This window comes from Piliocolobus tephrosceles, chromosome Y (assembly GCF_002776525.5).
Source record: "Piliocolobus tephrosceles isolate RC106 chromosome Y, ASM277652v3, whole genome shotgun sequence".
Lineage (NCBI taxonomy): Eukaryota > Metazoa > Chordata > Mammalia > Primates > Cercopithecidae > Piliocolobus > Piliocolobus tephrosceles.
The window spans coordinates 23,561,886-23,576,597 of record NC_045456.1 but is presented as its reverse complement, the minus strand read 5'-3'; positions in this window follow the sequence as shown (position 1 = coordinate 23,576,597).

The window sequence follows — 14,712 nt, the reverse complement described above, 5'->3', positions numbered from 1 at the left end:
TTGAGTCTTACAATAACGTGGCCTAACTATTTACATAAAGTGCCTCAGGAATAATTATTTTCACATAGGCTTTTAAAATGGGTTCTGTTGGAACTCTGTTCTGTAAGGAATCTCAAATAAGACATTTTTAAAGCCCAGCCCAGCCATGCGTTTGTACCTTCAGATACCTATGAGTTGGGTAGATTTCTCTCCTCTTGAGGTTCCAAGACAATCAGGGCTCCTGGGCCTGGTGGGAAGTGACACTCTTTCCTTACCACAGGTTAGGAATCTTGTACAGGGACTGTGTAGACAAAACATGAGGCCAGTTTTCCCAAGGTACTTTTTATGGGTCTGTAAGTCCAGCTTGAGAAATCCAACTATTTATTAGGTTGGTGCAAGAGTAATTGTGGGTTTTGCCATTAAAAAGGCATTACAAGGACAAAACCACAATTACTCCTGCACCAACTTAACATGCCTCTGCATTTACACCTAAAATATATTTTTAAAGTATTTGTAAATTAATTAGTAAAAGTTACATATATTAATGTAAAACAACATTTTTTGAGATAGAGTCTCACTTTGTCACCCAGGCTGAAGTGCAGTGGCACAATCTCAGCTCACTGCAACTTCTGCCTCCCGGTTCGAGTGATTCTCTTGCCTCAGCCTTCCAAGGAGCTGAGATTACAGACTTGCACCACCATGCCCAGCTAGTTTTTGTATTTTTAGTAGAGACAAGGTTTTACCATGTTGCTCAGGCTAGTCTTGAACTCCTGACTTCAGATGATTCACCCACTGCAGCCTCACAAAGTGCTGGGATTATAAGTATGACCCACCATGCCTGGCCAAGCAACATAACTTCTAAATAACCAACTTATATTTAGTTACGCTAATTTAATATGAAATTTAATCAAATAACATATGTGCATTGAGATATCAAGCCAGAGTGATATTTATATTCATTTTCTTAATGTTATTATGGGCCTTTTAAGAGATACACATCTTTCAAATCTACGAATAGTTTATAAATGCCAGAATATTATTGTTTAGCACTTTTCTCATATTTTTAGTTTTATAATGCTGTTAATTTACCAACATTACATTTTTTCATTTTAAGAAAATCTGTAAAATTTTTAATGCCTGAGTTTTTACACCCTCAAAAATTATCAGATTGAAATCACAATCATCACATATACAAAGATATAAGAAATTCTTTACAAATAATTTGTCGTGTATAATAATGTGATTGTACTTAATACTTTTGAGCTATATACTTAAAGTAGTTAAAATGGTAAAGTTTATATAACATATATTTTACCACAATTTAAAAAGTAAATAATTTTTAAAATTGAAAAAAAAATAGCCACGAACAATACAAAAAAACTAAACTGGTACAAACTCTTGATGTTCGAATGTTTTGGTTCAAAATATAGGCAATATGAAATGGAAAGTGTAAGTAAGAAAACACTTGGCTATTTAGTTGTTCAACTTTAAGAAGTTTTATTAGAGGTTATTTATTAACCTGTTTTCTTAAGGTTGAATAAGTGATTAAGAGCCCTGTAAAACAGTCAACCAAAGATAACATTTTTATTTACTTTTTAAGAATACAAATAATTTTTTGTGTTGTTACAGTGTGGTTTTTAAAAGCTAGGTTTAAGTACATTTAGATTTAATATTTCTCAGAAATACTGATATATTAAGAAAGCACCCATTCCATCTATCATTAAGCTAAAGAAAACAGGGAAGTTTAAGGGAGAAAATGTGTTCTTAAAAAGAACCTTTCATTCTCAACGCAAAAGCCACAGTGAATAAAATAGTCTATTTAAAAACCAAACTGAAACAAAACAAAACAAAATAGCTGTTGCCCTTTCAGCTTAGTCATCTTAGTCATTAGATTTTTTAAATGCTTAAACTGACAAATAATTATTGTGTATATTTATGGGGCATAATGTGATGTTTTAATCTATGCCTACATTATAAAGTCATTCAATTAGGCCAATTACCAAATGATAGGATCTCATTATTTTTTAATGGCTGAATAGTATTTTATTGCATATATACACCACATTTTAAAATCCATTCACCTGTTGATAACACATGGTTGATTCTATATCTTGGCAATTGTGAACAGTGCTGCAGTAAACATGGGAGTGCAGATACCTATTCAATATATTGATTTCATTTCTTTTGGGTATTATATCAAGTAGCTAATGTTTTGAGAGACCTCTGGACTGTTTTCCACACTGGTTGTGCTAATTAGCATTCCACTCAACAGAGTTCCCCTTTCTATACATCCTTGCCAGCATCTTTTGGCTTTTGATAATAGTTATTCTAACTGGGGTGTGCTGATATCTCGTAGTGGTTTTTATTCACATCTCACTAATGATTAGTCATATCAAGCATTTAAAAATTTACCTATTGGCAGCTGGGTGCGGTGGCTCATGCCTGTAATTCCAGCACTTTGGGAGAACTAGGTGGACAAATCACCTGAGGTCAGTTCAAGACAAGCCTGGCCAATATGGTCAAACCGCATCTGTAATAAAAATACAAAAATTAGCCAGATGGTGCATGCCTGTAATCTCAGCTACTTGGGAGGCTGAGGCAGGACAATTGCTTGAACCCAGGAGGTGGAGGTTGCAGTGAGCCGAGATCACACCACTGCACTGCAGCCTGGGCAACAGAGTGAGATTGTCTCAAAAAAAAAAAAAAAAAAAAAAAAAAAAAAAAAAAAAAAAAAAAAAAAGAAAAAAAAAAAAAAAAAAAAAAAAAAAAAAAAAAAAAAAAAAAAAAAAGAAAGAAAGAAAAAAAAAGAAAAAAAGAAAAGAAAAATAATTACCTACTGTCTGTTTGCATATTTTTTTTTATTTATATTTTAACTTTATTTATTTTTGTAGTTAAGGAGAACAAGGTCTGCTTTGTTACATGGATAGGATATATTGTGTAGTGGTGAAGTCTAGACTTCAATGCAACCATTATGCAAATAATGTACTTTGTACCCATTAAGTTATTTGATATCATCTACAACCTTCTCACCCTTCCAGGTCTCCAATATCTATTATTCCACTCTTTATGTCCATGTGTACATATTATTTAGCTCCCACATATAAGTGAGAATATGTGTTATTGGACTTTCTATTTCTTGATTTTGAGATTATTTATATGGCTTTTGCCTTTAATTCTGGTTACATGGTGAGTTACATTTGTTAATACTATTCAGAAGTAAAATGTATTGATCATTGATACATGCAACAACATGGGTGGATATTGAAATTATTACATTAAAAAAGAAACTATGTGTCTATTATGACATTCTAGAATATAAATAGGGTTTTATAGTTGAATAAGAATGGGTTAAATGAAGGGATGAATTACAAAGGGGTGTGAGAAATGTTTGAGTGATGGAAGCTTTTGTTGTCTTTGACAAAATGATAAAATTGTACAGTAAAAATGTGTTGTATTTCATCCTTCAATTATGTCTAAATTTGTAAGAAAAATTCAATATGTGGTTTCAGGGAATATAAAGTTCTCATCCACAATGACACAGCTGCAATAAGATGTGATATAAATAAAATTTTTAAAGCAGTATAGTAAATCGCATGCCAAATTATTAATCATGAATGACTGTGTATATGTATTGCTGGGCTCCTATAGTATCTTTTTCCTCTATGTTAAAAAAAATGCTTATGTTTGTCTCACTCATATAATTATAACTACTTTTTTTCTGAACGCCCTGTGAGCACCAGAGATATTCCACACTTGTAAATCTTTCCCCAGAGTGCCTAGTCTAAGTGGGGTAACTAATTTTCTATTAGTAGCCAGAATATATTCTAAGGCATCTTTCTCTCACTGTTGGAAATGTGGAATAGTCATAAATATTATGGCAATCTGACTAGATGTATGGTCATTCCTTCCAAAGGTTTTGATTAAGACAGGAATCCATAGCCATGGCAAAAAAAGTTTCTATCCTCTATAGAGAGTCTATGCCCTGGATTCTCCTTTAAGTATGCTGTAATATTTCTCCAGACTTCTATAGTTCATGCATGAAACGTCTAGTAGAGAATTTGGCAATGACATATCCATTACTTTTATGGGATGGCAGCCTTTATTTAATTCAGAGAAAAATATTTAGTTCTTAAAAACTTTGCAATGGCTGTCTTAAGTTTATAGTATGTGACAACTAAGGGTGTAGGCATTAAGTATTTTCAGTGTACTTATAGTTTTAGTAAAGGCAGCCATGTTCAAGTGTCATGAACTTGGCATAATGGTCTAAAAAACCATAGGCTGTATGTATAATCCATTTCAAACCACTAGAAAAATTATTTTTCTGATGGAGAAATTCAATGGTAGGTTCAGAAATTTGCATTTCTTTAGCAATATTGGTCAAATAAAATGAATCAATCAATTTGCTGTATTCACTGGTACCAAATTGCTGATTAAAGCATGATTACTACTACTCACTTTAACTTGAATTTGATCCCACAGAGTGCTCAGGAAAAGCAACAGAAGATTGCACTTGTTTAGTTCTCTCCAACCATTATCAATTATAGAAACAATGAAAATATTTTATACCTCTGTGTAAATGTTTATAAAAGGTTTACACCTACTTATGTTAATTTATAAGGTTTGTATGTATAATAAAATGCACTTGAACTTAAAAGAATAAAAATTTTACCCATTTCTTCTTTTAACCCTTGCAGCCTCATGATCACCTTAGATTGCATGACCAACATTGAGGAAAGCAGGTGACAAAATACAAACTATTTGCCTTTGACAGGATTGTCTAGGTGTGCTGCCCACAAATAAAACATTGGAGATGATTGGTACTAAAGTTATACCCAATTTGTGTAATGGACCAAACAAGAAATCTTCCCTTTAACCACAAGAGAATACAAAGCTGCCCTCAGAAGACACATAAGATACTTATGGTGTAAATCAAGGAAAAATAATTTTGGTAGAAAATCCCCAAATAGATAACATTTAGAAAGACTACATTATGAAAGAGTAAATAAGTAATAACTAGACTAAATAAACTATAAGTTAAGAAATGTTATGTCTTTTTTTATAGTGTTGATGTTTCACAGGTATATGCATTTATCTACACATCAAATTGTATAGATGAAATATGTATGGTGCATATATTCTCAGGTTTGAACAGAATTTCCTTTATAACTCCCTGCAGTTGACTAAGCTAATTCTAAATGTCTGCACTGAACATTTAAAAAATTATTCTTGCTTTTTGGCTAACATGGTGAAACCCCATCTCACTAAAAAATATAAAAAATTAGCTGGGCATGGTGGTGGGTGCCTGTAGTCCCAGCTACTCAGGATTCTGAGGCAGGAGAATGGTGTGAACTCAGGAGGCAGAGCTTCCAGTGAGTGGTGATCACACCACTGCACTCCAGCCTGGGTGACAGAGCGACACTCCGTCTCAAAAAAAAAAAAAATTTGTTCTTGCTTCTTTTTTGTTTCTCTGGTAGTGTTTATTTTAATATTTTATTGTAAATGATTTAAAACAATGTTTGATAAATTATTATTAACTAATTGTATTTATTTATTATTAATTTAATGTTATTAATGATAAAATTTTATTTATTATTAATATTTAATTAATAAACATAGATTATTGATATTTGACCACAGAATATTTAATTAATGAATTAATTGAATACTAATGTTTATTAATAATAATGATTTAAAATTAATAATTATAATTATAAACTTTGATGATTATTAATAATTTAATGTTTGATAACATGTATTAAATAATTGTGAATAATTCTTAATTTATCAAATTATTCATTGAAATGTTATTGAATTATTTATTAATTTAGTAACTTTCTTAAAGAATAATGTAATACTTTAATAAATATACATAATTTAAATAATTTATTTATATAAAATTTTAATAAATCCTATGAACCCATTACCAAGACTGAACAATTACAAACATTCATCTGTATATCTACCCACTGCTCACTACTGCATCATTATAACCACTTCGGTTTAGAGGTAAAATTTACCTGCATTTAAACACACAAATCATAGCAACCTGTATCACCCACATGCCTATCACAGTATAAAACATGGCATTTACCCAGAAAGTTTTCTGAGAGTGTAGACTCCTCCTCAATTCAAGTGCCCAGTGCACAGATCCCAGCTCAGTACTCCCTACCTACGGACTGCAGCCCTGGAGTGCCAGGACCTGCTTGCAGCTCCCTCCTTCAGACACCTGAGACTGGGTTCTACTGAGTAGTACAGGGTCTAAAAAACTTCCAGTCTTCTGAATTGTACCAGATGGAGCAAAGAACCCAGGCTGGGCAGTAAAGGCTGCACTGTGTACATACTCCTACAGGGTGATCAGCCAGGACACCAAGTAGAAGCTAAGCAGCTATGCAGAACACACATGCACCAGTCCTGTGGGATAGTGACCCTACTTTCTCCTTGCCTTGAAGTTAGCTGGGGCCCAGGCCTCTCAAAGGGGTATGGGGAAGCCTGGTATATGGGCACTTATGACCAGACTGTACTCCAGCTTTTTCATGCACAAAGGTCCCCAGTTCTGTGCCTGCTGCAGCTGTATCCCCATTTATTTCCTGAGAGATCTGCCTGTCAGTTCAGATATTCATGGGGGAGTGTGGGGTCCTCTGCAGTGAGGATCCCAGAGGTCTGCAGTGAGAGTGGGCGGTCACCCATTCCCAGGACTCACCCCTTCCCCAAGAAGCATCAGTACCAGCATTTAGACATTCCATGTAGGGTTCCCAGCTTCCTTCCTATTTAGCCTCAGCCATCTTCATCCACATTCAGTGTTCTCACTCTTAAAATCTGTTCAAATTGTGTTAGTGTAATTGAAATCCCTATGGCTCTCTGTGGGGCAGCACTTCCTGGCTGCATCTGGTAAGCAGTCTTCCAGTCAAAATGAAGAACTTAATTTACATTCAAGGTTAATATTGATATGTAAATTTTTTTTCCTGTCATAATGCTGTTGTTATTTAGTTGCTTATTAGATTATTTGTTCCTTTTTTATCTGTATCTGCCTTTGTGGGTTTGGTGGCATTTTCGTTGTTTTGCCATTGATTTCTTTCTGTTCATCATTTATGTAATTGATTTATAGAGCTGTGAGCCTTATAGTTTCATGTATTTTTAGAATAGAGAGTACTGGCCTTTGTTTCCATGTTTGAAATCCTTTGACCATTTCTGGTAGGTCTGGTCTTATGGTGATACATTCTCTTGGTGACGCTTTCTGACAAATATCTTATTTCTCTTTCATTTATGAAGCTTATTTGAGCAGGATACAAAATTTAAGGCTGACAGATTTTTACTTTTAGCACTTTGAAAAAAGAATCTCAATCTTCTGGCTCTTCAGGTTTCTGCTGAGAAAGTCACTGTTAGTCTAATGGCCTTTCCTTTATAAGTGACCAGACACTTTTGCTAATTTGATTATTTTTCCTCACTCACATTGACTTAGACAGTCTGATGATTATGTGTTTTGGTGAGACTCTCTTTTCCTGGATTTCTCTGAGCCTTTTACATTTGGATGTCTATATCTTTTGCTAGACTAGAGAAGTCTTCCTCAATTATTTCCTCAAATAGGTTTTCCAAACTTTTTACCTTTTCTTCTCCCTTAAGAATACTTTGATTTATAGATTCAGACATTTTACATAGCCCTATATTTCTCAAAATTTTTATATACTTTTATCTAACTAGATTAATTCAAAATACCTGTCTTCGAATTCTGAGATTTTTTCTTTTGCTTTGTTTTCAAATTTCTCTTTGGTCTCATCATTAAGCTTCCTTAAAATTAGTATTTTGAAATCTTTATCTGATGATACTTCAAGATTTTATTTTTTGTTAGAATGTATTGCTGAAGAGTTAATGTAATCCTCTGGGGTTGTCATAAGGCCCCCTGTGTTTTTCATCTTTTAGAATTGTTACACTGTTTTCTCATTTGGAGACACTGTCAACTTCTTATATTTTAATTTATTTTGTTTGGATGGGATTTTTTTCTTCTCCCTTGACAATGTGAATATAATGTATATTGAAGTGGGTCATTTGGCTTTGCTTCTTGGATGGGTGCTTTTAGTGGCAACGATTTTATATAAATTCCTCTCAGGTGTCCCAGAAAATGTGCCCTTCCATAAATCCCATAATAGCCTGGGTTCCAGGTTCAGTTCCAAAATGACTGGTGAAATTGGGTGCAGCTGGATGGTGAAGCACTATATATAACAGGTGCAAGCATCAGCCCTGACAGGGGTGGATGGGAAGTTGTCGAGTCCCAGGTGAAATGCACTGAATTTCAGGTCTTTGTATGAGGGGTGGCAGGTGTTAGAGGTGGGAAGTGGGACTTTCTCAGATTCATGGTCTCAGCGGCAGGAATGTAATTGGTTTTTTGTCATGCCCCTGTCGCAATGCTGGGGATATTCAGCTTAGTGAGACACTTTCAGAGCCATAGTATATGCCTGCCACATGGCTCAACACTAAACCTCCGTGCTACCTGGAAATAGCTGTAGTGCAAAGTCTCCCTGCTTGGCCCCAAACAAACATCTTCCTGACCCTCCTGCTCCCCATGGGAGGAACACTGCAGCTCTGTGCAGAAAGGGGAAGGGATCCTGCATTTTATGCAAACTGAGGCTGAATATCACACTGCCAGTGGGAACACACTCATTTTTCCTCGTCTTAAGCACTGAGGTTACTTGGCTTGTAGTATGAAATTTCACTCCTGCCTTGCAGAACCCAGCACAGAGTTTGTGACTCTGCTGGAAATAGAGACATCAATCACCTGCCAAGCATGGTGCTCTCCAGCTAACACAGAGCAGCTCTCAGGCACTGAAAAGCATGTGCTTTGGTTTCTTTTGTTACACACATTGCCCCCTTGTTATGCTGCACGTTTCCCTTTTCTTTAGGAGAAGCATTCCCTGAAAACTAAATCACTGAGAACTTGCAGTTTTCTTGGTTCCAGCCAGATTGTTTGCTATCGTCTTCTATGTGAGTTCATGGGAGCTTTAGGGATGTAGAGACACAAAGATCAAGACTTCCTGGTTAAGAAAGCATCCCCCACAGCTGTTCTCCTATGATAGTGTGCTGCTACAGATGCTCAAGTCTGGTGAAAGGGCAAGCCACCCAGCACAAGTTTGCTGTCTGGTACAATGCCACCAAGAAGTCTCTAAATCACTACCCTCAAGTGTGTCTAGGTTTGCGATGCCAGAGAAGCACAGAGTTCACATATTGGCAGTCTGCTGCAAGGGTGAGAAGGAGCCCAAACACTCCCACTTATAATTTCCATGCAACACCAAGTTCCTTGGGGGCTCCCAGACATTTCTGCTAGCTGATTTGGCCTCTTATTTTCTCTCTCTTTGGAAACTAAGTCTTTTTTTCATGAGTTTTCCCATTGTTTCAGTAATTGATATTCTATTTGAGATATGATTATTTATTTTTAACTTTAATTATTTTTAAGGAAAACTCGCATCTAATGTCTGTATTCAGCTATCTTGAACCCTGGGTATCTTCTTTATAGACATTTCTATTCAAGTCCTTTACCCACTTAAAAATCAGATTTTTTTCCTATTGAGTTTATTTCCTTATATATTCTAAATATTAATCCTTTATCAGAAATATAGTTTGTGTGTTTTCTGTTCATTATATTCATTGTTTACTTTGTTGTACAGAAGCTTCTTTGTTTCATAAAATTCCATTTGTCAATATTTGTTCTGTTGCTGTGCTTTTCAATTCTTGTTCCAACAATTCTTGCCAACACCAATGTTAAGAAGCATTTCACCTATATTTTCTTCTAGTAATTTATTTTTTAGGGCTTTATATTTAAGTCTTTAGTGCATTTTGAGTTGATTTTTGTTTTCAGTGAGAGGGAGAGTTGTAGTCTCATTTCTCTACTTGCAAATATTCAGTTTTCTCAGCACCATTTGTTGAAGAGACTGTCTTTCCCCAATGTGTATTCTTGGCATTTATAAAAAGGACAGTTGGCTGTAAGTATGTGGATTTATTTCTGGGTTGTTTATTCTCTTTACTGGTATATGTGTCTATTCTTTTTATGGCAACACTATGGTGTTTTGTTTTCTATAGGCGTGTAGTATATTTTGCAGATAGGTAGTGTAATGTCTCCACCTTGGTTCTTTTGGCTCAGTATTGGTTTATCTGTTTGAGGCTTTTTGTGGCTTTGTACCAATTTTTAAAATGCCTTTCCACTTAGCACTTTGGAAGGCTGAGGCAGGAAGATCACCCGAGGTCAGGAGTTTGAGACCAGACTGGCCAACATTGTGAAACCCCATCTCTACTGAAAATACAAAAAAATTAGCTAGGCATGATGGTAGTGTCTGTAATCCTGGCTACTAGGGAGGCTGAGGCAGGAGAATCACTTGAACCCAGGAGGCAGAAGTTGCAGTGAGCCAAGATCGCACCACTAGACTCCAGCCGCCTGGGTGACAAGAGCAAAACTTCATCTAAAAAAAAAAAAAAAAAAAAAAAAAAGGAATGCTTTTTCTGTTAAGCAAAGTATACCATTACTATTTTGATAGGTATTACATTGAATTTGTAGATTACTTTAGGTAATATGAACATTTCAACCATATGAACCATATGAACAATTCTTCCATATGAACACAAGTGTCTTTATGTGTATCTGTGTCTTCTTCAATTTGTTTCATCCATGTTTTATAGTTTTTACTATAGAGATTTTGTGCTTCTTGGTTAAATTTATTCTAAATATCTTTTTTGTAGCTATTATTGGGATTGACTTTTTAATTTCTTTTGTCAAATAGTTTACTCTTGGCACATGCAAAATTTTTGAATTTTTATATGTTGATTATATATATCCTGACACTTTATTGGATTTGTTTATGCATTTTAACAGTATTTGGTAGAATCTTTAGGATTTTTCTATGTAATTATGTTATCTGCAAACAGGGACAAGTTGACCTCCTCCTTTTCAGTTTATGTGCCCTTTATTTCTTTCTCTCATCTAATTGTTCTGGCTGGAGCCTACTATACTATGTTGAATAGAGCTGGCAAAAGAGAAAATCATTATCTTGTTTTAGATCTTAGAAAGAATATTTCAGCTTTTCCTCATTTAATATGGTGTTTTCTGTGGGTTTGTCATACATGGCCTTTCTTGTGTTGTAGTACATTATTTCTACACCTAATTTGGGGAAAGTTTTATCATAATGGAATATTGAAGTGTACATAATGCTTTTCTGCATCTAGTAACCTGATCATATAGCTTTTCTCCTTGATTCTGTCAAGGTGAGTATCATGTTTATTGACTTGGCACATGTTGAAACATCTTTGCATCTCTAAGATGCAAGCTCCTTGATTATGGTGAATAACCATTTTAATATATGTTGGGGACCAGCCTCAACATCATGTGTAGGGTACCCAAAATCTGGTGGTGGTGAAGGAATGAGAAGAGACAGGCTAAGAGTGCATTAAGAATGGGGTCCAGGGGGCCAACTGCAAAATGGAGTCCGCAAAAGGCTCAGAGTTTTGGTCTCCACACTATTTATTGAGTACAATTACTTAGATCTGAGAAGAAGATGTTCAGGGGTGAAATGGAGAAAGGGAGACAGTGAGTCATAGGTGTAATCTCTAGCAACAGCCATTTAAATATTTCTCCTTTGTGCTCAAACAGTGTATGTTTTAACTTATTGGAGAGTAGTGGGAGTGGGCTTAACTAGGAGCCTGCATGTCTGTCTGCATTCCAGTGCTTCAGTGGAGCATCTTTCTCCTTGAACACAGTATTTACAGATAAGAGAGCAGGTCTCGCTCTGAGCATGGGAACATGATGGCAATTAGGAGACTTTCCTTCTCAGAGGCCTCTTGTCACTTTCCACAACTTATTGTTCCATATTTTTATGGCTAGTTTATGCAGGGCCCCCGTAAGCCTTTTTTCCACCATGTCCCCTGCCTTTTTTTTTTTTTTTAGAAAAAACTGTCATTGTTATTAAGGGTTGTTTGTGATGTTTGGTGTTTTTTAAAGGCATCTTCCACATTTGTAGGTTAAAAGTAAACAGTATAAACAGATACACATTAAAGTAAAATTTGTAATGGTTGATTTTTTAATAGTCTTAATTTATTTAAGAGGGTTTATGTTTGAAAGTCTATTAGCAGTTTTAATGAGAATGTTAGTCTCACGCAGGAGAGTTAAATGAGCCTGAGACGTTTTAAAAACCTGGTTTTTAAATTTGGCTATATTTAATGGTAAAATTTCATTTTTTTTTTTAGACAATGTCTAACTTTTTTTTATTATTTTACTTTAAGTTCTAGGGTACATGTGCACAACGTGCAGGTTTGTGACATATGTACACATGTGCCATGTTGGTGTGCTGCACCCATTAACTCATCGTTTACATTAGGTTTATCTCCTAATGCTATCCTTCCCCTTTCCCCCCTCCCCACAATAGGTCCCCATGTGTGATGGTCCCCTTCCTGTGTCCAAGTGATCTCATTGTTCAATTCCCACTTATGAGTGAGAACATGCAGTGTTTGGTTTTCTGTTCTTGTGATAGTTTCCTGAGAATGACGATTTCCAGCTGCATCCATGTCCCTACAAAGGACACAAACTCATCCTTTTTTATGGCTGCAAAGTATTCCATGGTATATATGTACCACATTTTCTTAATCCAGTCTGTCACTGATGGAAATTTGGGTTGATTCCAAGTCTTGGCTATTGTGAATTGTGGTACAATAAACATACGTATGCATGTGTCTTTATAGCAGCATGATTTATAATCCTTTGGGTATATACCCAATAATGGGACAGCTGGGTCAAATGGTATTTCTGGTTCTAGATCCTTGAAGAATCACCACACTGTTTTCCACCATGGTTGAACCAGTTTAAAGTCCCACTAATCGTGTAAAAGTGTTTCTGTTTCTCCACATCCTCTCCAGCACCTGTTGTTTCCTGACTTTTTAATGATTGCCATTCTAACAGATGTGAGATAGTATCTCTTGTGGTTTTGATTTGCGTTTCTCTGATGACCAGTGATGATGAGCACTTTTTCATGTATCTGTTGGCTGTATGAATGTCTTCTTTTGAGAGTGTCTGTTCATATCCTTTACCCACTTTTTGATGGGGTTGTTTGTTTTTTTCTTGTAAATTTGTTTGAGTTCTTTGTAGGTTCTGGATATTAGCCCTTTGTCAGATGATTGCAAAAATTTTCTTCCATTCTAGAGGTTGCCTGTTCACTCTGATGGTAGTTTCTTTTGCTGTGCAGAAGCTCTTTAGTTTAATTAGATCCCATTTGTCAATTTTGGCTTTTGTTGCCATCGCTTTTGGTGTTTTAGACATGACGTCCTTGCCCATGCGTGTGTACTGAATGGTATTACCTAGGTTTTCTTCTAGGGCTTTTATGGTATTAGGTCCAACATTTAAGTCTCTAATCCATATTGAATTAATTTTCGTATAAGGAATAAGGAAAGGATCCAGTTTCAGCTTTCTACTTATGGCTAGCCAACTTTCCCAGCACCATTTATTAAATAGGGAATCCTTTCCCCATTTCTTGTTTTTCTCAGGTTTGGTCAAAGATCAGATGGCTGTAAATGTGCCGTATTATTGCTGAAGACTCTGTTCTCTTTCATTAGTCTATATCTCTGTTTTGGTACCAGTACCATGCTGTTTTGGTTACTGTAGCCTTGTAGTATAGTTTGAAGTCAGGAAGCATGATGCCTCCAGCTTTGTTCTTTTGGCTTAGGATTGTCTTGGCAATGCAGGCTCTTTTTTGGTTCCATAGGAACTTTAAAGCAAGTTTTTCCTATTCTGTGAAGAAAGTGATTGGTAGCTTAATGGGGATGGCATTGAATCTATAAATTACCTTGGGCAGTATGGCCATTTTCACAATATTAATTCTTCCTATCCATGAGCATGGTATGTTCTTCCATTTGTTTGTGTGCTCTTTTATTTCACTGAGCAGTGGTTTGTAGTTCTCCTTGAAGAGGTCCTTTACATCTCTTGTAAGTTGGATTCCTAGGCATTTTATTCTCTTTTAACCTATTGTGAATGGGAGTTCATTCATGATTTGGCTCTCTGTTTGTCTGTTACTGGTGTGTAAGAATGCTTGTGATTTTTATTGATTTTGTATCCTGAGACTTTGGTGAAGTTGCTTATCAGCTTAAGGAGATTTTGGGCTGAGATAATGGGGTTTTCTAAATATACAATCATGTCATCTGCAAACAGGGACAATTTGACTTCTTCTTTTCCTAACTGAATACCCTTTATTTCTTTCTCTTGCCTGATTGCCGTAGCCAGAACTTCCAACACTACATTGAATAGAAGTGGTGAGAGAGGGCATCCCTGTCTTGTGCCATTTTTCAAAGGGAACACTTCAAGTTTTTACCCATTCAGTATGATGCTTACTGTGGGTTTGTTATAAATAACTCCTACTACTTGAGATACGTTCCATCAATACCGACTTTATTGAAAGTTTTTATCACGAAGGGCTGTTGAATTTTGTCAAAGGCCTTTTCTGCATCTATTGAGATAATCATGTGGTTTTTGTCTTTGGTTCTGTTTATATGCTGGATTACATTTATTGATTTGTGTATGTTGAACCAATCTTGCATCACAGGGATGAAGCCCACTTGATCGTGGTGGATAAGCTTTTTGATGTGCTGCTGGATTCGGGTTGCCAGTATTTTATTAAAAATTTTTGCATCGATGTTCATCAGGGATATTGGTCTAAAATTCTCTTTTTTGTGTGTGTCTCTGCCAGGCTTTGGTATCAGGATGATGTTGGC